Source organism: Zalophus californianus, chromosome 7 (assembly GCF_009762305.2).
Source record: "Zalophus californianus isolate mZalCal1 chromosome 7, mZalCal1.pri.v2, whole genome shotgun sequence".
Lineage (NCBI taxonomy): Eukaryota > Metazoa > Chordata > Mammalia > Carnivora > Otariidae > Zalophus > Zalophus californianus.
Window position 1 is genome coordinate 128,196,408 of NC_045601.1, and position 25,320 is coordinate 128,221,727.

Below are 25,320 nucleotides of genomic sequence, written 5' to 3' on the forward strand. Positions count from 1 at the left end.
AAACCACACAGATGAGACCCTGGCATCCAGAGAAACTTTCCATTTCCCAGGAAGAGCATGGAGAACAAACAACAGCAATATACCATTGGAGGAAAGACAAGAGGGTGGAGAAAAAGCAGCCATATAGCAGAGTGCATGGAGGGATGACTGAAAGCCGAGATGGAACAGAAATACTAAGGAAAACCTCTAGCAACTCAGCACAAGACAATGTAATCCACCACTAGTAGAATTGAAGCCTATGATACAAGAAAGGTAACCAAGCAACATCAAAACCCAAATCCTGCTCAACCTATGACTAGTTTTTCTTAAATCCCGACCCTAATGACCTAACAGTCATTAATTACTAAAGCCTTATGACAAAAGAATAAATATCATAAGTGATACTTATTTCATTATGTAATGTTCTACATACTATGTCTCTATGGTTCTACACATAGTGTTGAATAAAAAGGCATACAGTACACAGAAAGCAAGGAAAAACAATCATTTGTCAACAGATAGAGCAATCAAGAGAACCAGATCAGATATGAGCAAGATGTTGGAATTATTTGAGATTTAAAAATAACTATGATTCACATGTTAAAGGATCTAGTGGAAAAAGTGGACCACATGTATGAACAGATGAAAAATTTTAGTGGAGACTCAGAAACTATAATGATATAATGAAAAAGAAATGCTAGAATTATATCCACATACACATGGCACACACACCATCACAGATAAAAAGTGCTTTTGAACAGTTCAGAAAATAACCTGACAGCTGAGGAAAATATCAGTGAGAAAAATATCAGGAATGTATCATTCTTTAAAATCATCTAAACTGACATATAGAGGGAAAAGAAAGTGAGAAGAAAGGAACAGAAAATCCAGGAGCTATGCAACAATATCTGATAGTCTAACACATCTTTAATTGGATCCTAGAAAGAAAAGAGTGAAAGATAGGAAATGGACAGAGGAACTATTTGAAAATATAATGGAGAAGAACTTTACAAAAAGAATGAAAGATATCAAACCACAGATCCTAGAAACTTTAAGATGCCTCAACTGGGCGCATACACACATACACTAGTCAAATCATCCTAAACTGCTTTTAACCAAAACGAAAATATTGAAGGAAGCCAGAGAAAGAAAAGATCAATTACATAAAAGAAACACACTGTTTTACAGACTACTTGTCAGAAACTATGCAATAATATAGCAACTGACAAATCAATCCTAAAATACTTAAAAAAAAGCAAAGGATACGGAATAGTCAAACATTTTTTTTTGAAAGCAGTATTGGTGTACTCTCACAACCTGATTTTAAGACTAACTATAAAGTTACAATAATGAAAATAGCATGAAAATGGATAGAGACATCGATTGATAGAATGAATAGAAATAGACTCACACACATATAATCAGTTGATTTTTCACTAGATAATTCAGTGGAAAAGGGATATTATTTTTAAAATACGGTACTGGAGAGATCCCTGGGTGGCTCAGTTGGTTGAGTGTCTGATTCTTCATTTTGGCTCAGGTCATGATCTCAGGGTTGTGGGATGGAGCCCCCCCATCGGGCTCTGAGCTCAGTGGGGAGTCTGCTTGAGGTTCTCTCTCCCTCTTCCTCTGCCCCTCCTCCCACTCACTCTCACACTCTCTCTCTCTCTAAAATAAATAAATCTTTAAAATAATATATGGTATTTGAAAAATTTGATATCCATATTAAAAAAAGAAGCAAGCCAACAAAACAAAACAGAAACCCTCAATCTATTCTTCATACCAAATAAAAAAATAAACTTGAAATGGAAAATAGGCCTAATGTAAAACTGAGAGCTGTAAAACTCCACAAGACATTAAGCTAGAAAACATAGGATAGATTTTTATGACCTTGAGTTAAGGACAGTTTTCTTAGACAGAATATAGAAAGCCCAAATCATAAAAGGAAAAACATACAAAATACATAATTGAAAAAAACAGCTCTCTCCAGAATATATGAAGAAATTTTACAACTCAGTAATTAGAAAATAAGGAACCTAATTTAAAAACTTGGCATAAGATTTAAGCAGATGGTTTACCACCATGGAGATATGGTTTGCAAGTAACTACATGAAAAATGCCCAATAACATATGTCATTAGGATGATGCAAATTACAAATACAATAACATATCACAACACACCTATTAGAACAGCTAAAATTAAAACAAAACAAACTAGCTGACAATACCAGGTGCTGCAGTGAATAGAGACCAACTATAACTCTCACACACTGCTGGTGTTAATGAAAATGGTATAGCCACTTTGAAAAACTATTTGGCATTTTCATATAAACTTAACTTACTCTTACCAACAACCCAACAGTCCTAGACCTAGGTATTAAAAAGGGCACGTACTGCACGGAGCCCTGGGTGTTATATGCAAACAATAAATCATGAAACACTGCATCAAAAACTAATGATGTAATGTATGGTGATTAACATAACATAATATTAAAAAAAAGAGAGAGAAGAAAACACACACACACACACATATCCCCATATCTGAATGCTTATAGTAGTTTATTCACAATTGCACCAAATTGGAAACAACACAAATGGTCATTACCTGGTTAATGTATAAACAGAGTCTTCTGTTCTCTTCTTACTTCTTTTTCATCAATGCACCAACTAAATAGTAAAAGCAACAGCAGAAACTGTTTTTCTTTACATATTTTTCCCTTTTCCATTTTAACAATATAATAGCAGAAAAAAAAAGGAAAGAAAGAAATTTTGCAACAAAGGATGGTTCTCAATTTTCCATTTCACTGTTTGCATAGATATAACTGGTGTGTGTGTGTGTGTGTGTGTGTGTGTGTGTGTGTGTGTAGTCGACCCTTGAACAACACAGGCTTACAAGTTTGAACTGCATGGGTCCACTGATATGTGGATTTTTTTCAATAAATACTGTCCTATAAATGTATTTTTCTCTTTCTTACAATTTTCTTTTTTTTAAAAAGATTTTTTATTTATTTGATAGAGAGAGATACAGCAAGAGAGGGAACACAAGCAGGGGGTAGTGGGAGAGGGAGAAGCAGGCTTCCCACTGAGCAGGGAGCCCCATGCGGGGCTCGATCCCAGAACCCTGGGATCATGACCTGAGCCGAAGGCAGACGCTTAAGGACTGAGCCACCCAGGCGCCCCTCTTTCTTATCATTTTCTTAATAACATTTTCTTTTTTTGAGCTTACTTATTGTAAGAATACAGTATCTAATACATATAACATACAGTATATGTGTTAATCGACTGTTCACGTTACTGGCAGGGCTTCTGGTCAGCAGTAGGCTATTCATAGTTAAGTTTTGGAGGAGTCAAAATTATAAGTGGATATTCAACTGCTTGGGGGTCAGTGACACAACCCTTGTGCTGTTCAAGGGTCAACTGTATTTGCAGAACTTGTTAGGAGCCTGGAATTCTCTCATAATAAAATATCAGAAGCTGAACTGTGTCCACTGCAACACGGTAACTACTGAAATTTTGTTATCAGTTAAAAAATTGATTACAGAAAGTTAAGCCTTTTATATCATTTTCTGAGTATTGCATTTCTGTGTATTTTTAAAAATCACTAAAATCATGTTATAAATAATGTCAGAAAATACTAATATGGCAGCCCTTTGGGATGGCAAATGATGTACAGAGGAGACTTATTCCTATGACTGTTCCTTTCAACTACTCCCAGGAAGCACTATTGGCTCATGAATGGTTGTGGACAGGGGCATACTGAGAAATGTAGAGGCAGCAGAGGGCTGTCAGATTCTTCCTAGTTCAGGGACACTGACCCCTGGGCTAGACTTCTTGGCAGGACCTTTGTGATAGATTTTTTTTATGTCATATATCATTCCCCTATCCTACTATGTTCTAACATTTTCTTTAAAATTGGCGCAAATTAGAAATTACAACAACTCAGAAACACAATTATGCTTTCAAGCAGTTCCTATTTTTAAATTAGTGTACACTTCAGTATTTTAAACTTCCTTAAAATTATGTCCATATATTAGTATGATTTCATTTCAAATACCTAGGCGGGCGGGATTAGCGGTGCTGAGCTGGGTGCTGGAGGGCAGGGCTTGGTAAATTGGAGATCAGGGCAGGCCTGGATAGGTTGTTTTTTGTTTTTTGTTTTTTCAAGTGGAAAGGATAACCATATTTACTCATTAAATGCCATTTAAGTTTTCTACAACACAACTTGAAAATACCCAGCATACATGTTTAATCTCAGTACAATGGTTTCAAGACCAAGTATACATGTTACAAGCATCAAGGCTCGATTACAAATTATCATAGTCATCATCGTCATCATCATCATCTTCTCGTTTTCTTTTCAATGCATTTGATGATTCATTGGCAGTATTTTGTGATGACACCATGTTAGTGGTAATAAGAATGTTTTTAGACCCAATTAATGATGGATTAATCAGAACATTCTGAACTGCAGATGTTGCAGGAATTGATGCTTTCACAGTTGGGGACTGTGATGTGGGTATCTGTACCGTAAACCTTTGCCCTGTGAGGGACATTGGAGTCCCTACTTTAGTTGACACACACATGGCTTGTGGGGTTGGTGTGCCAAGTGTAGGAGTACTTGGTCTGCTAGTAACTGAACCAACACTTAACCATGGAACTGTTATTCTTTCCGCAGAAGTAGATGCCTTTTTTGTAAAGACTTAAGTCTATAGTTTGGAGTAGTCAAGCAGTATCTATCAGGTGGCAAACCTGGGGCCTGAATATGGCTTGATTAATGGCAAAGGAATTTGATTTCTTTGCCTTACAATATCTAATAAAAAATCTCTTGGGGGAGGAGAAGTAAAAGACTGATCAGCACGACACTGGATGGCCAGTCGCACATCATCTGCATCAACAGTGGCTTTCTTAGCATGGCTGGAATAGATTTTTACATCACCTAGAATTGTGGTCACATATCGGAAGGCAAACTCCAACATCTGATTTATAACTCTTGGCTCATATTCTGTAATCCCCATATCCTTCAGGATTTGTGCCATCATCTGGACATCTTTTGGCATGCTCTTGGGAGAAGCCATCTTGCCAGACTCCATGATATCTGTTGATCAGACTTCTCGAGCTAAATCACCCACATTAATGTATTTCAGTCCTGATCTTGATGCAAGTTCTTTGCCTCGCGTGGTTTTTCCAATCCCTGGTGTACCAGTGAGCCGGATGTTTGGAAGCAACATTAGATAGATTGTTATTTTGAGAAGATCTGACCAGAAAGGAGGAGAATATTGAATGTATTTTCTACAGATGGAGCTTTGGGATATGAGAAAGTGGATTTTCCCCTCCTTTTTCCTTTGTTAATATTCCCCACTTCCTACAAATGCTCCTAGACCTTTGAATTCAAACTAACCTATTAAATAACAAGGGATAGAGAAGTGAAACAAACATCATTTGAACCCCTAGATTCCATAAAAAGGAATGACATTTAGACCATATACTCAAAACTTCACTACATGCTTTTTATCTTATATAATCTTTTTTTTTTTTTTTTTTTTAAGTAGGCTCCATGCCCAGGGTGGAGATAACCCGGGGCTTGAACCCACCACCCTGAGATCAAGACCTGAGCTGAGATCAAGAGTCAGAAGCTTAACCGACTGAGCCACTCAGATGCCTCTATTATCTAGCATAATCCTCACAAAACTCCAACCCACAAGAAATATGAAGTTTTATTTGTATCATGAGCTAAATAGACTTGGCATGATAACGTAAACATGGCAGATACTGTCCTGTGTCTTTTCTGGAAATATGCATTTTGGATTCTAAATAACAAACACCTCTTTGGGAAAAGAATTATTTGAAACTGTCTGTAGTTGTATTTTGTCAGTTATGTGCAAAATTTAAACTAGCACCTTGTGCAATCATCTTCTTAGAAGAACCACCATGTTCCAGGGAACAATAGTAAATACTACCTTTGGGACCATACATCCAACGCTTGCTTTTCCATAGTTTCTCTACTCTTTAAAAATCCTCAAATTAAAACAAGCAAATATACAAAAACAGCCCCTCTTATTCATAATCTCCAAATACCATCCAGAGATAGCGTACAATTTTTTGAAATGCTAATCATTAACTAAACCTGCAGATAATATCTGCTGGGGTTCACATCTATTTAATTCACCAACCAGTTAATAAAACACCTTGGGTGTAAAGTCATTTAGAACCATGATACTTGGAATCATATGAAGGCTGACTTATAAAAAAAAGTATACTATTCTTTTCTTGACAGATTGTTCAAGGAATCTCAGAGAACGGAAAACTGCTATAAAGAATAACCCTTGTCTCCAGATAAAAGTCTTTTACTGGGATGTATGTTTAATTATGAGCCTCATATAATTGCAAAAATGTAGTAGACTTATTTGTTAATAAGAGATGAATCGATAACCAATTTTCTAATATTTTTTTATAGAAAAAATTTTAGATTAGAAACTGGGATATAATTTCCCATACTTTCATATTGAGCTTGCCTACATTTTGAAAACATAAGTAGTTTGAGAGTCATATCTCTACCCATATTTCATAGGAGAGGGGGAAAAAAGGTACTTAGTGCTTTAACAGATAGTAAGATCTTATCATGTTTCTTTCAAAATGTTTCAAAACAGTTTTCATTGTCTCCATAATCTTAATAACATCCAGGAATTTTGAGGGTATTTTCATAAGGTGTTTTGTTAATTGAATATCTTAAAGTAGTAGAGTTCAGAGACAGAATGGAGGCTCATCTGTTTTCAATAGAAGTAGAGATACATTCTCCATCCTCCGAAGTATGTTCACATGGACAGATCAGTGGGATGTATTTCTGTGGATGTGGTTGGTTAAACTCCAGAAGTACACAGGAAGCATGAACAGAATGAGGAGCTCTGGGAAGATAAATATTCAGGCTACAAAGATTGAGAGGTCAAAGCCAGCCACTATACCCCAGAATCTTGGAAAGCTCACAGAAAGCACTATTTTTCTGAAGGACCGTAGGCAGCTTATTCCCCTCACTGCCACCCTCACCCCTGCACCCTCCAATCTCAAACTGTAGCTGCATAACTCTGGGCCCATTTAATTATCCTTTTGCTCATTTACAGGGCTGTGATTTTTAATCTGTTTCTTTAAGCTGGTCACACCTTCATATCAGACCCTTGACTCTTTACCAGGTTTTGGGGAGCAGAGCTTAGCTCTCTACTCTTCAGCCAGCTTTCCTGTAAAGGACCCAACAATTCTGCCTTGAATGCCTTTTCCTTCCTTTTCCGATGAATTCCTATCAGCCTCAGGATCCATATCAAATTGTTGTCTAAAGTTGTCTAAAGAGACTTCTCCAATCTCGTGGTCGGTCTGATCTCACAGTAATATTCATACCCACTCCACCCGATCCTGAACCACTTTGTAGCAACTATCATAACTGTAATTACCTGTGCAATTACTTACTGTCTGCCTCCCTTCTTAGAACTTAAGCTCCCAAGGGCAGCAACTGTGTCTCCCTCCCAATTTCTATTCCTAGTGTCATTGCCAGGGTGACTTGCCATTATAGGTGTTCACCTAACGTTCATTGAGTGAATGAATAAGGGATGTTTCTCCTTTGAAAAGATCACCCTTATTTATATCAGCTGGTAGAGCTATCTCTAGTCTAAATGGGAAATTTTTCTTGGGTCCTGTGCTATACATCTTCATTCTTAGCCTTTCCATCTCTGAGCTTTGTTTAACTCTTGAGATATAAACCTGAACAAAGACCAAGGCCCTAATATATACTTACAATCCTGTTTCTGTAAGTTATAATTTACATTTATTACATCATAAATACTAGGCATTTCAAGATAGTTTACAAGGTTTAATAAAATATACTATTGAGAAATCTCACTTATAAAATGCAAATTTACATATGTCCTATTAATTTATAATTAAAGTAGACATTACTGCCATATTTGAAATACGAAGTATGTTCCAAAAACTTTTCTGCATATAAGGGCTGTTTTTGTTCAATGCTGTAGTTCACAGTTCTTCACAATCTTTAGCTTTCAGTTGGTATTGATTATGTTCTGGTAGTAAATGATTTACAGATCCATTTGACAATTTACATCTAACAATATCAGAAGAAGCAACTGCATCTATTTTTGGTAGAAATGTGCATGTTTCCTAGTGAGAAAAAAACCACTTAACTGGGATTCAGGAGCCTGGGATTTCAGTGGGAGTTTTGCTACTAAATGGATGGGTGTCCATGGGTGAGGTAGTGAAGATCCCCTGAGCCTCTGTTTCCTGGTGTATAAAATGTGACATAGTCTAGTGTCTCCTAAACTGCATTGTTCCGGATACCAGTTCTGCGAGTTGTTAGTATTCTGTAATAAAAATGTGGTAAAATAAACATGGGAAAATTGAGATAAATGAAGTTAGTAGGATTTTTTCCTCTGAGATTTCTTAAGACTCCTTATATATGATCTCCAGAATTAGGCAGTTTATGTATTATCTCCAAAGTGACTTGGCCATGGAACTCTTTTTAAAGAATTATCTATTGACACAGTTATGGCTAGTCAATAAACTATCTAAAATCCTTAAAATTCTAGTAGAAATTTAATTTATGGCTATAAAACTCTTTTTTTGGTGAAAACAACAAAAAAGGAAAGATGAATAATGGTGAGGAGAAGATGAGATTCGGATATTAAAGGAAATTTAATTAAGTACTATTGTTCCTGTTTTTAATTTTTAGATGATGAGAGGGGTTCAATATGTCTTACAAGATTGAATCCATCAAATACACTATTTTTCTCTTTATAAATTTTAGAAGCACAGAAAACGATAAAGAAAATGTGAGAACAGTTAAAAGGAAAAGAACCCACAATGGTAGGCAAGTTCTCGAGAATGGGAATGTGTTGTCCCTCTTGTTCCTCCTTGACGACGTAAGGCAGAGTTGTGCAGGCAAATGCTGGCTTATGTATCTTCTCTGGATGCATAGGAATGTCTCTATTGTCTGCCCAAATCCCCTTAATCTCGATCCAACCTCTTTCATCCTAAGACTCCCAACACTTAGTGGGAACTGATGATAGATCTTCAGCCTGACATGAAGTAGATGGCAATAACAACCACAAATCCCACGTGTCAAATGAATGCTACTGAAGGAATTTAATTACAGAAGAAAATCTTATCAATTGACAATGGGAGGTAATGCTGTAGAAATGGAATTTGGAGGTTGCTCAAAGAGATGCAACCTTGTGCTTTTTGATAGACTTGAGGACAAAGAATTCAGTTGCATGTAGTGGAGGCACATTTCATGCCTGTTGACTCCGCTGCTTGATCTATGTATCAGCTTTGTCACCTACCAGGATCCTACCACGAACTTGGGTGTCCTCACTATGGCCACTGTCTGTCAGTGGTGATGCATATAAGGGCTGTTTAGGGCAGAGACAGACCTGACTCTGTTACTAGGCACCTCTAACTGGGGGAAGTGAAAGGCAGGGATCAAATAAGTCTCTAAAATAAACACACGCACTACAACTGTATTTTGTTTTGAAACTTTTGTTTAGACTCTTCTTTCATTTCCTTCCAGGTATAGCTTGGCTTACTCCTGTACTCTTAAATTAGGTAATTAATCCACATGAATTAACATCAAAATGAAGCATTCTAGATGATATCCAATTTGGCTCTTAGGTTTTATCACCTATGGCTGGCTAAAATTGACACATCCTATGAAAGTATTGTAATGCTTTGTTGAAAATTATGTATTTCATTTTTTTGGATATAGAAGGTATAAAGTAAGTCTAAGGGGCGTACATAGCTATCCTTAAATTTAGAAATATTTTTCCTTGTATTAGGCGAATGATTTTGGTTTATCCCAGCATTTAATTTCTAGGTGATTTCAATACAATGAAAGATCTCATTCTGGATGATTATTCAATTCTTTTTGATAAAAGTTATTAATTCACTTACCTATACTAAAGGAAGTAATTTGATCCATGGGTTGTTTATTAACATATGGTGAATGGTTATATCAGAAAAATGAAAGTCATCCAAATATATTTTTCTTTTTTCTTTTCTTTCTTTTTCTCTTTCTTTCTTTCTTTCTTTCTTTTTTTTTCTTTCTTTCTTTCTTTCTTCCTTTCTTTCTTCCTTTCTTTCTTTCTTTCTTTCTTTCTTTTGAGAGAGCATGAGCAGGGGGAGGGGCAGAGGGAGAGGGAGAGAGAGAGAATATTTTTTATATAAAGATTTTATTTATTTATTTGAGAGAGAGAAAGAGAAGAAGAAGGGGCAGAGGCAAAGGGAGAGGGAGAAGCAGACTCCCCACTGAGCAAGGAGCCCAACGTGGTACTCGATCCCAGGACTCTGGGATCATGACCTGAGCAGAAGGCAGACACTTAACCGACTGAGCCACCCCATTAGAGAGAGAAAATCTTAAGCAGGCTCCATGCTCAATGCAGAGGCTGAGATGGGGCTCGATTTCACGACCCTGAGATTATGACCTGAGCCTAAATTAAGTCGGCCGCTTAACTGACTGAGCCACCCAGGTGCCTCCAAATCTATTTCTTAATCAAAAAAGAAAGGAGATAAAGCATGAGAGGCAAGTTCCAAAAATTCCCTTTACCTGAAATATTTTGGTAACAATAATATATTTTGAGGATTTCCATTTAGGAGCAATGCTACTTGAAACCTAAGTCATGAGAGTCATCTCATGCATTACCTATTAAAATCATAGTAATCCTCTTGGACACTGACAGACAACATGTGACATGTTCGTTTTCACCTTATTTTTTGAGGACAGCTCGCAGGACAAATTAACGGCATTGCCTTTATGAAAACACTGTGGGATAAATACACTGTGCCCTAAATACATCTACCTTCCTTTATCTTCAATAATGGCAACGTTCCTTATTCAGTTCATGTGATCTGCAGTTCACATCTGTAATCTAAAATCAAATTTCAATCTCCTAATAATTTTAAACAAACAAACAAAAAATCTTGTGGGAAAACTTTTGAAAAGAACTTGGCACACAGGCTTAAGTTGCTTTCGTTAGCACCAGAGTAGGTAGTTATTAAACTTTCATTCTGCTATTTATTACTACTTTATAAAGTCACTAACCAGATTATCCATTTAGTAGGATAAGAAAGTCAATACTACATATTCCAGGTTATATTATTTTTGGGATAAATTATTCAGATGATCAAACTGATTCTTTAATTACGTAGGATTGGCCAAGAAGTCACCTCCCTAAGTGAAATTCAAACAACACAAAAAAGGAAAGTTACCTGCACATAAGAAGCTCCTTTTTGTTTATTTCTGCTGAAAAAATAACCTCAGTGGCTTCTGTTGCTTGAAATTCAGCCTAACTTTCAAAGAAAACTTAGTTTTGTATCAGAAAAAATCTCCCTATAGGCTAATTGCATATATTGGAAGGGAACTTGATCTTTTTTCATTCTTTAAATTACAACTCATTTATTTAAAGGAATACTTGTCAAAAGAAAGCTTTAAGTAGTGAGTTAAAAAAGCAGTGTTAAATAATTGAATTGACTGTGATAAAATTGCCTTAGTTTAAATAGACTAGTCTATTTAATGAATTGTGCTTTTATAGGGTGAGATAAATCTAATGTGAACTCAAGTGGCTACACCAGAAACACTGAATTTGGATAGCTTAGAAGAAAGTTGAAATGAGGCATTTATAATAATGCAGTTACATGTGATTTTATTAAAATTGTCTTTGATTATGAAACAGCGTTTTCTGCCAGGTTAATAATAATGAACTTAAAATATTATCAAGAATCTTACACACATATTGAACAATTCAGATCACTTGAAGAGGAAGTCCTTTATTTGTTGTTTTTTTCTCATGTAAAAATAATAACTCAAGCCTTAATTAGGAACATAGCACTTAACTTTCAATTTTTAGGTTGAGACTTAACTTACAAACCCTCAACATCGCAAGAAATCATTTTGGCAATGAGATCGTGGCAGGAAATTAATTTTGTATTTTAAAGTAAAATACTTTCCTGTTTAATGTTGAAAGGGTTTTTATAACATACCATTAAGCTACCAGGCAGTCCGCGTGTGTAGCAAGGCTTGGTTATCACTTCAAAAGAGAAACTTAGCTGGAACATTTTGTAGCCCTTGATTATACTTCTTGCGTTAAGTGTTGAAATACATTTTATGTGCTTAAAAACAAAGAAGCAACGTAAAGGGGAGAAAACTAGACTAAAACAAGTACAAACATAAGGATCTGTTCTCATCAAAAAAGAATCATGAACTAAGACTGGATGATGGAGTAGGCTGGCAATTCATGTTCAGATTGGCGGAATGGTGTAGACCAAATTCTTTGTTACATAGGTCAAGGCTGAAAGGAGAGTAAGGAAAGATATTATCAGTTCACACATACCATTGAACCATTCCACAATTTAAGAGCTATCTCTTCTTTTTATCTGACCCACGAAATTCCTATTTTAGTACTTATTATCTGAGAAGTAGCTTGTTAACTTAAGGCAAAAATTCCTTTCACCATCCACACAGAGACTTCCTGCTTGGTATTTAGGTTTTTACTCTGAGGAGTTTCTAATGATTGCAGGGAAAAATATGAAGTCAAATTCAAGTTTAAAATATGTGACAAGTTTTCAATATGTAAAATTCTGATATTAAAGTCACAGTCTAGTCTATATTAGTGAGCAAATTGGGAATTTGCTCAATTACATTTCCAAACCTGATATTCTTTAATTTTAGAACATTTCATATAGACTTTTTTATAATTAGCCTTTTAGGGTTTTTTTTTTTTTTATTACAGAAGTTATACGTGCTTGCTATAGAAATTTAAAATGACAGAAAAGAAAGTAAATAATATCCATAATTCCATCCATTTATCATACATTCCATAACAACTTGAGTGCCTGATATGTACAATACATATTTTGTGCCTTTATGGAGTTTGTGGAATATTAGAGATGACAGATATTAAATAGGTAGTCACAAAAAGGACTATATGATTGCAACAGATTCCAGTGCTATGAAAACAGAGTCCAAGATTCTCCTAGGATGCGTAAAATGGGGAGCTATTCTAAACTATGGGGAGGGGTGGTGTGCCGTGAGGATGTGTTTTCATCCGAAGTCTGGGCAGAGCCAGAATAAGAGGATGGGAGTGATGAATGGAGGAAGAGCATTCTAGATGGAGGGACATGCAGGTGGCCAGGCCCTGAGGCTGGAAGGCCATTGGCTTGTTCCCAGAGGCCCAAATGCCTGGAGAGTGGTGAGCAAAAGGGAAAGTGACACAGACAGAGTTGGAACAGTGGGTCAGACTCCGATCACGTGGCACCTTTTACATCATATGAATGAACGCGACTGTCTTCTAAAAACAATGAGAGAGAAAAAAATATCAATAGTTTGAGTCAACTTGTTCTCTCCTGCTCTTTCTCTTTCATTATTTTTTAGAGGATCAGACATTAGGTACTGTTTGTAACTTGCTCATCTCACTACTTTTTGTAATCTATCATCTATATTTATTAAATGTCCTTCCACAACAGTTTTGTTTATAATAATTAGTTTCATTATATGGACTTTTCCATAGTTTACTTAACCACACTCCTACTACTTTATACCTTTGAGTTTTTTTGTTGTTTTAGCTATTAATACTGATGTGATGACCATTATTGTGGAGACATATTTGTACACATTCGTAACTGTTTCTTTGGGAAAAATTCGCAAACAGCTCAACAGGATTTCTCTGTCAAAGGATAAGGACATTTGCAAGCTTTTAATATGAATTGCCAAATTGCCTTCCAGAAAGACTGGAACAACTATTTCCATGGTAGTATAAAAGACCATCTGTGGCAAATACACTTTTTGAGCCTAAGTTATAGAGATGATTGGGGGAAATTTTCAGGTTCTATGAGATAGTTTTGAATAGCTATTTGCAAAACTGGAATTTACTTGGAGATTCTTATTTGATAATTAAATTTGAGCCACGTGCCTGGAAATCTATAAAATTTCCAACCTCCTATCTGATTGTTTTCAGTTAAGAATGAATCATGGGCAATGATCACTAAAATATGTTGTCAGCTCCAAAGTTTGTAGTGACATGTAGTTTTTTTTTTTTTTTTACATTTGTGTAGGTAGTGAAAGATTTTAACTTATACATAAGACACATATGGAAACTCCAAATACTAAAAATATGAATTTGGCACAAATTATTGAAATTAACAATTAACTATCTTTGAGGCTGTATCCAAAAATACAAAGGATAATGCAAAGAAATTCAAAAACAGATTTTAAAAGTGTCAAGAAAAATTAGAAAAATATCCTTTATGCAATATGATTAAGTCTAGCCTCAGACGCTCCAAGCTATTTTTAAGCAATTGCTTGAAATTTTCAACACCAGGACTGATATGCTATCACAGTGTTTCTCACTAATTCCAGCTCTGACTCTTGGCAATATACCCCAGCTTTGATCTGCCTCCGGCTCTTTGGCTTCCACATTCAGATTTTGTTCTCTCTAGCTTTTACTCATTGCTCTCCTTAATGGATTTTGGCTTCTCTTGACGTTCTGGGTTTTCTTACCCTGTCAACCTCAGATGGGCAGAGCTTCCTTACCCTCATACCTCAGCTCACTCCACTATGGCTGTTTGGAGGGCACATACCTGGGAACCATCAATATGACAGTCCTGGCCTTGTCATCTTTGAGTTGGGGCAGATATTTGAACAAATTAGGTATATATTTTCTTAAACTGTTCAAAGAGTTGTGTAAATTTCCCAATAAACCATCAGCTATTTATGATTAATTCTTTTCATGCAATTTGGGGAAAATATAAAATAAAATAAAATAAAATAAAAAAATAAAATATAAAAGACACCTTTCCTATCTCCATGACATTTATGGTCAATGCTTACAGTTGCCTGTAACTTAGAACTAACAAATTAATATTTTACTTGAATTAATAAGTGGGGATACCGTATTTTATAACACAATCACCTTGAGAGTGACATAGACTTGTGTGCTGCAGACATACATAATTAAGTGCTAAATTAAGTGGCTAATTCATCAAAGGCTCTAAGAGTTCAAGAAGGGAGGGAGGGCTCAATGTGTGTTTGAATAGTTAGGGAAAATTTCTTGGATAAAATGGGCCTCAAGAGTAAATATTATTTAGGTAAGTTGAAAGGAGAAGACAGTATTCAGAGGAAGGGAACCATTTTGGCAAAACGAAGGAGCGTGACATGATGCCTTGAAACATTTCAATAGTGTGTTCAAGTTTTCCCATACTGTGCTGTGACAATCGATGAAGTGTGTTTTTCTTTAGACATAAAATTTATTATCCAACTGACCCACCTTTGTTGGGGGCTGTACTTTTTAACTCTATTTCCTAATAATGACAATGACTTCATTCTGTCTCATCCTGTTTTATTCGTACTCAGGACCATGTGAGGCTCATAGAATGAGATCTGGGAAAACTATTTCTAAGCAAAGCAAATTGAATATAAGCAAATCAAATGGAGCAAAGAGTTATTTAATCCTTCCATTTCGTCAGCCTCTTGGTTATTTTTTTACTCTTTTTCTTGCATACCACAATCAAATGCTTATCACAAAAAATTTAGCGTTCACAATTATCCTTCAGTTTTCCTTTCAGTTCCTTATTCAGGTCCCTCTGAACTTCAACCATGGAATAGAATACTATTCTCTCAGCTGGTCTCTCTGATATCATCTCTCTCTACTCCAGTTCATAGACAGCACAGTAACTAACATATTGTTAAAAATACTGCTTTTATTTTTTTCCTGATCAAAACCCCTATATCGGTTTTCCATCACCTGAAAGGCAGAGTCCTCCATGGTCCAGCCCTGTCATATCTCCCACTAGTGCCCCACAAGGGCACTCTCACCCAAATGTTGTTCATCAAAAACTCGCTGGTGTGGTTACACCACCCTTTGTCCCATTCCCCAGTGTGGAATGCTTCCACTTTTCCCTTCTGAACTCATCGTGGTCAGTTTCACTATGTACTTCCTTCTTCATTAAGCAAATTGTCCTGTAGAGATGCTACTGCCCAGCTGACTCTTTTTCTGATCAGTCTTGTTTCCAGAGCTTTCTCCCACTATATCTAAAATTGAAATTAAAACTTAGGTGGCATGTACAATCCATCTTGCATTGTTGTTTATATTCTTCCATATTATCTGGCTGATCCAATTAAAAGATAATCTCTTTGAAGACAGAAATGACTTTCCATCTCCCACCCCCACATAGTAGGACTTATGTATGACATTTGGAAGTCTTGGATCACATTCGATTTGTTTCTTAGGTATTCTTTAAAGAACATGTGCCTCACTGGTAATAGGAAAAAGAAGAAAAAAGGAAGGAATGAGGGAGATCTGCTTTTCATATACTGGATGCTCTGTTTGTCAAAATTTCTTCAGAAGTTCACATTGTTCAACTGTTGCATTCACCTTGATCTTTTCACTAGCATTTCAGAGGTTAATAACAGAAACTACCACTTCTCCAGTGGTTCCTATGTGCCAGGCATGATACCGGATATTTTACAGGAATTATCTCATTTAACATTCACGCTATTTGTAGGAAATAGACATTACTATGCACATTTTGCTGAGGAGGAACTGAAGCTTTCAGATCAGTATCAGAACAAGTAGATGATTAAAATTAAGATTTTAATTCAACTGGTTCAATGCCTTTTTCTTTCTTCACCAAATTTCTGTTATCAAGAAGATTCTTCAGTGGACCAAAGTGGAATTCTCGTACTTCTGTAAAGCTGAAAGAGATGTATCATGTGGGTGATTTGGAAAGAACATTTTCCTTTATGGAGGGAAGCCTGATTTCTTGATTACACAAGGTGATAGGAGCTAGATGAAAAGCTTGTCCTTAAATCAGGGTAAGCATTTGTTCTGATCAGGTAGAATATTGAAAGGTGATTGGCTTTTATAGCTAGACATGACATTTGCTAGTGCATTGATCTGTTACTTCCAAGTATAAATAGTTCTTATTTTCCTGCTCCTAGCCACAAGATTATTGATTTCCATGGAAGATGGGGGAAGATACTGGAAGTAGAATATAAAAGATTAGAAATGGAACTCTGTGAAAGGATGAAACATTTTAGAAAATTGATGGAACAAAAAGATTTTTATTATCCTGCTTCTTATTCTGTCACCATGAAATTTGTCCCCCTGTAAAGGAATCTATCTTCCCAAGTAGGGAAAAATGATTTTTAAAAAGATAAGCCTGAAAAAAATTAATTTAAACTTAGCCATATTAGGGTGGTATTAAGGCACTCCCGGGTATATTTTATTGGTCCATTAATATAGGCCCCGAGTGGTTGAATACACCTAAGGCATGTACTGTATTAATGAACCAATAAAACATGCCCTGGAGTGCCTTAATGATATATTACAACCATTTCTATTACATACATAAATGCACTATTTGCTGGCTGTCTTGCATAGTTTTAAAGAAAATCTTCAATTAACCAAAAATATTGCATCAAGAACTCTTACCCACAATAAAAAAAGGGCAACAAAGAATCCTGTAATTAAGTTACTGGGCTAGTTATCCATGAGGTGATTCTGGATTGATATAATCTTTGGAGCTTTTTCATTATAATACTTGGGAAGAACTAGTTCTTTGGATTTAGAATTGGATATTTGCAGAAAGGAAACAGATGAAAGCTGACAGAATTCATGCTGATCTCCTTTCTTACTTAAAGTATCCAACCCTGGCTTGTGGTTATGAAATTAAATAGGTTTTAATGACTGGATCCAAGTATTAGCCCTGTGTGTCCTCATTGAAAGAATATCTTTTAGGCATTTGGAGAAAATTTTTTGCAGAACAGTAAGGAATGCAGCACACCCATAGGCTAATGTGACAGGATTGGGAGCAACACATGGGATCATGTGAAAAATATCTTCTCCTGACCAATGTGGTGTCCCACTTATTTAATTCAATGTCAGCTCTCCTGTTTTTTTCACTGGAGCCATTAACATGGACACATTTCTATGAGTGGCAGAAGGTGAAGGAGGAAATGGAGAGAAGGAGATGTAATGATGATGATAATCATTTGTTTAGAGATATTTATATACCAGACAATGTTTTAATTATTTTTATATCTGTTATCCTTTAGTCTGTGTAACAACCCCATGAGGGAGCTATTGTTTGATTTGTTGTATCAATGAGGTATCCAAAATAAGAATAGAAACTCTTCCACAAGGTAGAGCTTGGGTTTGATCCAGGCCATCTGAATCCAAAGCCCATACTCAAACCTTGATGTGGCCACCATGAGAAAAACAGAAAAATATTAAGGTAATGCTTTCTTTGGATTGCAAGCACCTTTAGAGTAAAAGTCATTTCTAAACCCTATATACCAACATATTATATTCTACATGACGTTCTTTTTCTTTGCTCCCACCTTAGAGGGACACACGTAGAGGAGAGAGAGCTGGTTGACCTTAAAGAGCCTCAGAGCAGAGACTTTGAGGATGCAAAATGACTTGTATGGAGAAATGATCTAAACCTGGTGGGACTGGGCACATTGCAATATGCTTAGATACTAATGGTGAGAAAGAAGAAAAGGTGTCAATGTCTTAACATCTGATCTTGGTGAGAAAGTGATGGTTGACAGTCAGATATCCTCCAATTCTCACTGATGCTCAGGTACTAATTAGATCCCCTGAAACTGAAGTGCCACCCTTGGGATAATGAATGAGTAGAGAAAACCTTCAGGCTAGTCATAGATGGGGAAAATACTGCACTGACTGATTAATCCTGAATTTGACCATGGGACTGACTGGGGGTTCAGAGGATAGAAATTAGTTGTTAAAGAAAATATAAAGTAAAAAATTTTTCTATGTATACACATGTTTGAGGCCTGAGATTATTATCCTCAGCTTTTTTATTCATAGACATTTTAATTGCTGCAGATTTGCAACCTAAGAGAACCTGACCATGAAATGTTTTAAAAAGTCACTGAAATGACTGCAGTTGTTGTTTGTTTTAGAGTCATAGGTTAGGCATCAAGTCATCATAAAACTGGCCTTTCTGAGGAACTGCATTTGAGCTTAATTTCTTCTTTAAAAAGATCTTTAAAATACTAGGAATTTCATTATTTTGTCAGCTTTTTTTCTGAGCCAGTTTCCCCAGCTGGATTTTACAATCCTGAACAGTTGCTGACAGGTCTTCTCTGACTCCATTTGATTTTTGCTTATAATTTATATTTGCCTTGCACGTTTTGTACTCCAGTGATAACAATTCTATTGACTTCATTTACAGAAGGTCTTAATCCGTGTGTTGAAAGATAAACCGCAGAGTTGTTCACTCAACCATTAGAATGCAAGAAAGTTGATAAAATAAGACCAACCACCTTAAAGAATTCTGGAAAATCTACCAAACAAGTTATACAACAATGTCTTTAAAAATCCCACATATATTGAGAAATAATTGACCCTTCTTTACTTAAAGAGGTTACTCAAGGTTACTTTTTAAAGATCATTAGGTTGGTGTTCTTTATAATACAGTAGTAATTTAATACCAGACAGTAAATCCACCATACAATTTCACTAGTTAAATCACTGCACCATGCAAAGTCACTGAGTTTATTAAGGGACTAATCTGTTGGTTTATGTTCAACCATCAGCTCTTCTGTAGAGTTGACTGGATGAGTCAGCTCAATGTGGTCAGTATCATGTAATAAAGCAGCACTAACATGTGGGACATAACGGTGATGACTGGACATTTGCAGTGAGCAATTCCGTGGATGTGTAATCTCACTGTTCTTACTTTAAAAAAATTTAATGCGGGTTTTGCTGATGGGGGCATCTTTGCTGACTCTAATTACAGCAACCTAAATGTGTATGTTGCTTTAAACATTTCTGAAGCACTTTTCTAGGTAATATATCTGGTTGGATACTCTCTATAACCCTAAGACATAGATGTGGATCATATCATCCTCATTTCCAGATGAGGAAATTGTTACTCAGAGAATATAAGTGATTTACTTAAGGTATTCACTTGCTCAGTGGCAAAATTCATTAGAACCAGGTCTTATGAATACTCAAGTGTCTTTGTTATTCTCTTCCCCACACCAAGACTTGGATATCAACAGATCAAGAGAGTGGGCCCAAAGTCCAAGGTCGTAGGTTGGGTATGAATGCTGAGAGGGAAACAGAGGAAAGGAAAAATTGTTGAAATAATGAGCCACATCTATGTTTGGGGCACAGGTATTTGCTTTTAACTTTGTACAACACCGTGGGATAAACAGGAAATGCTTCTGAATGAATAAATTTTATAGAGCAGAGATTTAACTGCATCTAGAATCAAAATGGAGCTATGATTTAAAGATCAGATGGGATTTTAATTGTCTCATTTATTCAGAAAACTTTAGATATCCTGGCATTCTAATTCAATAAATATTGATTCTACCCTATTAACATAAAATACTTTATAGTGGAATATAGGTGATGATCCACACTAACAGAAGTAGGAGGTAGTCATTGGACCAAGGGTAATGAACCGGACGTGGTGCTAGGTTTGAGTTTAACACCACATTCTGCAGCCTCACTTGGACAAATGATTTGACTTCTTTGTGGCTTAATTTTCTCAATTGAAAAATGGGAATAACGCAACCTACCTCATAGAAGTGTTGTGAGGATTAACCTATAAATAACAGGAGTTATTCACCATTGGATAGATTTTAGGAAATCAGTGAATGTTCCACAATTGTAATGTAGTAGTACATGTATGTAGGCCCATGTACATAACCCTAGACAGAGTGCTCATTATTGTTGTCAGATTCTCAAAGGACTGTTAGATGAACTACCACTGTATGTGAAAAGGATCTTAAATTGTGGAACACTGCATAAATATTAAGATTCAAGGATAAAGAAGCAATGCTCAAGAGGGAAAAACAAAATGGTAATTTTCAGTAGGAGAAAATGTCTATTTGTCTCTAACAAATGTGGACTGGGATTCTATAAGATGGTTTGGTAAGTCTAATTTACATAAAATATAAATTACCTGTAATGGCAAAATTATTTTAAATACAGGCTTGTTAAATGGTGCTTTTGAACATATTCCATAGATGATAATCTCAAGTTTACTAGTTTCTCTTTCTTTTTTAAAACTGTAATGCATATATCTGAGATCCTTTTATAATTTTCCTTAGGTGATGCTGTTGAACACTTATAAGTGTGGGATTAAACAAGTTTTCCCTGGTTCCAAGTAGTTAAATAATCTGTTCACCTCTTACCTTGACTTAATGAATTGATTTATAACATACTTGAAACATGTCAGTCCTTACCTCCTACAAAGATCCAGTATTTAGAGTTATTAATCAGTTCTCAACAAATGTTATTTTTAGGGAGATTGTCCTTTCAACACATTAAGCAAAACCAGACTCAACCCCAGAGTAGAGTTGAGGGAGGTAAGGTGAGGAAGAAGAAATGATATCAAAGATCTTACATTAGAAAACTTCCCTAAAGTACTAAGGAATCAGTACTGCATTTAAAAAATAGTATGGGATTGGTCAGTGGAGAAACAGATATGTAATTTGGATGGTACTATTGCTCTTTCAGACATAAAAACATCATTGTCTTGGGAAAGAGTTCCATTGTGTAAATAATGTTGAGATGACAGTGGAATTTAGATCTCCCAGCCTCTTCCTTGATTTTGGCACTGTTGAATGTAGTGAAAACCACAGTGGTTCAGGAAGAATGCCATGTTAACGATGTGATGTTTCATTACAGAAAAACAAAACCAAATGATATAGGCTAGAATAATGTATCAGTCAGTGTCCCAGTGGGAAATAGATAATTCATTTTAAAGAATAATTCAAGGAGTATTTAATAAAGGGGTCATTTGTGAAGATGTAGGTGGGATATAGGAGAACTATCAAGGAGAGGTATCCCAACACTAGTCACCCAGAGCCTATTTCCACCCATAGGCCTGAAAAGGGGAATTACCTGGAAGGAGAGTCTTGTGGAGTCACCACCTTGTGAGGAGCCATGATCTTTATGGGGAGAACCAGCAACTCAAAGTGTTGCTCCCATAGAAAGGGAGTTAGAGGATTATAAATACTCTGTTCCCACTCTTCTTTCTCCCTCTAATCTCCTGCCAGGTCGCTAGCAGTTGCACTCAAGCAGAAGCCAGAGGGCAAGACAGCTCATTGGTTTATTCTTTATAGGCTGGCTTCCTGCAGCAGAGGGGGGGGGGAGAGTTTAGCTGAAGGGGTGAATGGAAGATATCAGTTACAGTCATGCTGGAGGGACAAAAAGCTCCCCAACTTTGGTGGCTTACAATCCCAAAGTCTTCTCACTCAGGCTAAATGTTCAATGTTTGCTCTATTCACTATGGAATTTGTCAGGAGAAGAACATGTAGTTAGAGACAGCAAGCTTAAAATATCTGAGAAGACTTTCCCATCAGCATTCCTGGTGGCATTTGGAAAATATTATCACTTAACCTTCTATCTAGGACTTATTCCTGGAAATCTTTGCCTTTCAGGATTCAGATAAAATGGAGAGTAGTTTCTTACTACCAAAATATTAGCCAACTAGCATCAGGCTGTATATCCAAAATAGACTCAACAACCAGCTTACAGAACAACTCATAATAGAATAACTTTTCCTTAGTAGAGATGAGATTTCCATCACCCTACTCCTCACTGGTTTGGTATTAATTTTGTTTGACTTCCAGCTGCTGGCAACTGTTTCCCTTTGCCTGAGGGCTTTCTCTGGCCTGTGGAGCTTGCTCTGCCTGGGCATGCAACAGCCTCCAAGTGCTGGGGAAATACCACCATTAAGGAGCAGACCTCAGTCAGACCCAGAGGATTTCCCTCATCCATGGATGGGATGGAGGTGAGGTGCACATTCTAGAGGATCTCTTAGTTTCCTAAGGCCATAAAGCTGTAGACACAAGGGCAACTTGCTTGATAAAGCACATTTTATTGCCTTCCTTCCCTGTCTTTGCCCCCTTCCCCTTTCTCTTACAGTGTCTTCTGGGATCATCTTCCAAATAAACGTTGGGGACTCAAATCTTTGTCTCAGGGTCTGCTTCTGGGGAAAGAAAAGCTAAGACAGTGGACTATTTCCTTAGCTACAGGCTTCCTTTTACTTATACTGTATTGTGGGGCCTGAAAGGGCATCAGGAAATCTTTGGGCAAATATTGCTGGTAGGTAAAGAGGATGTAAGCAGAGACAAACAAGGTAGCCTAAAGTAGTATGAAAGTCTTTCACTAAGAATGTTGTGAAAATATTGCAGAATCTTAAGACTTAGAAATTCCTAACATTAGAAATCATTTAGAACATTAAAAAGTAAAATTGTCAACTGTCTGTTGGAAAATAAGCTAAATATAAAATAAATATAAAATATATTTTAGATTAATCCACTTCATATATATGTCTTTTGAAAAAGGTTTCATGCTTTACTTTAATCTTTTAATCTGCAAAGGTTGCCAATTATTTATTAGATGGCTTAGTTGCAAGTTCTCTGTCTCCCCCACTTTAGCCAACATGCTAAACATGGTGGAAGAGAAACAGGATGACTGTAATAAATGTCTCATTCAGAAAATAGAAAATTGCATTATACATAGTAATCACTGGTCCACAGTAATGATGAAATCCTTTTGGACGGCTGTTATGAAGTCCTGGCAGTGAGGGACATTCTTTGATTAGAACTCGATTGCTCTCAGAGAGGAACTTCCTTGTCCTCTGTGGTCTCTGGTTCTGCCATCTCTGGGAGGTTCTTGCTGGTCCATTATGGGACATGGCCACATTTGTAGTGGGTGTTGAGGGCTCTAGAGTTTTTTTTGCTGAGTAGTTCCCATCTGTATGAGTTTGGTGGCTTAAGAGTTGTTTTAACGCCCAGCCAAGGGCTTTTAAAAAATAAATAAAAATATATTTTCTATTTTTGTTAGTTTACCAGAAACGATCATTCAGTGGTATCTGGGTGGATCAGATGGTTAAGTGTCTGCCTTCAGCTCAGGTCATGGTGTCAGGGTCCTGGAATCGGCCCTGCTTTGGGCTCCCTGCTCAGTGGGGAGCTTGCTTCTCCCTTTCCTGCTCCCCCTGCTTGTGCTCTCTCTCTGTTAAATAAATAAATAAAATCTTAAAAAAAAAAGGAATGATCATTCAGAGAAGGAAAGGAGCCTATGTCTAGGCTTAAACTCCAAACCTCACCAAGAGAAGAAAACAAATCCAATAGTAATATTACTCCAATCATGAATATTCTCTTTATGTCTAGCAATGTTTATGTCTTGCAGGTGGGGGGGCAGAGGAAGAAAGAATTAAAGATACAAATTCACAAATAAACATCATTTACCTAGATTTATGTAAAATATAGTGTGATACATATTTGGCCAACAAGAGGTTCAAAATTATTTATCAAGATTTTATCATATAGGTAATATGTATAAATAAACATTACCTCCTAAACTTCAAAGAATTTCAGGGTAGGTTTTTTTTTTAAAGCCACATCAATAAACTAATAAACAAATAAATAGAGACCTAATCAGCCAAAGACTTTTAACTCATAGTTATTTTGGTAATATAATTCCCTTTAAAATTACTAAGACTTTCATCTCTTTGCTTACACTTAGTTCAATGTGCCAATTGCCACACCTACAATTTTTTATTAGACATTATTCTTATATCTGATTTATTTCTTTTCTTTTTCATCACAATTTTTTTTTCCTCAAGTCAATGACATTTACTTTATGGCCATCAGCCTTGGGTTAAGGGTCTGGCTCAATCTAAACTTTGTCATGTAGTCATATCTTCAGATCTTTAATTATTCAATTAAAAAAATCTTATTCTTTAATGTTTGGGATAAGCATTTCCAGCTTTTCAAAGACTAACATTTCTGGGTGATTCCTTATTCCCTTTCATTTCTATGTGTACAGCCAGATCTAAAATATATTTTAGAGTATTCCTACGTACACACACACACACGCACACACACACACACACATTCTATTCATTCTCTCTATATTTTTAAAATATTTAATGCTTTACTTTAATCTTTTATTTATATTTATTTATTTATTTTTAAGTAAGCTCTTTTGCCCAGTGTGGGACTTGACCCAGAGCATGCTCTACCAGCTCAGCCAGCCAGGCGCTCCTGCTTTAATCTTTTAATATGCAAAGACTGACAATTATTTATTAGATGGCTGAATTAGTTGCAAGTCTTTTCTGTGGTCATTTTGTCTTCTAATAGCTTACCAAATAAAGCTACTAATATCTAATGCATGCTAATATAATTCCGTTTTCCAGTCTCTTTTTCCCAGAGCCGCAGGCTAGAAGGTGTGTTTGCCTCTCCAAATACCATCAGCATCATTATAACTGAATATTTTCTCACTGCCTAACTTGACAATTCAT

General features: G+C 36.2%; 2 pseudogenes; one reads left to right on the top strand and one right to left on the bottom strand.

The window, feature by feature from the left end:
- The window catches only part of LOC113928073, a 134,917-nt pseudogene that overhangs the window by 91,238 nt on the left and 18,359 nt on the right, over positions 1–25,320 (top strand).
- LOC113928072 lies at positions 4,284–5,069 on the bottom strand (annotated as a pseudogene).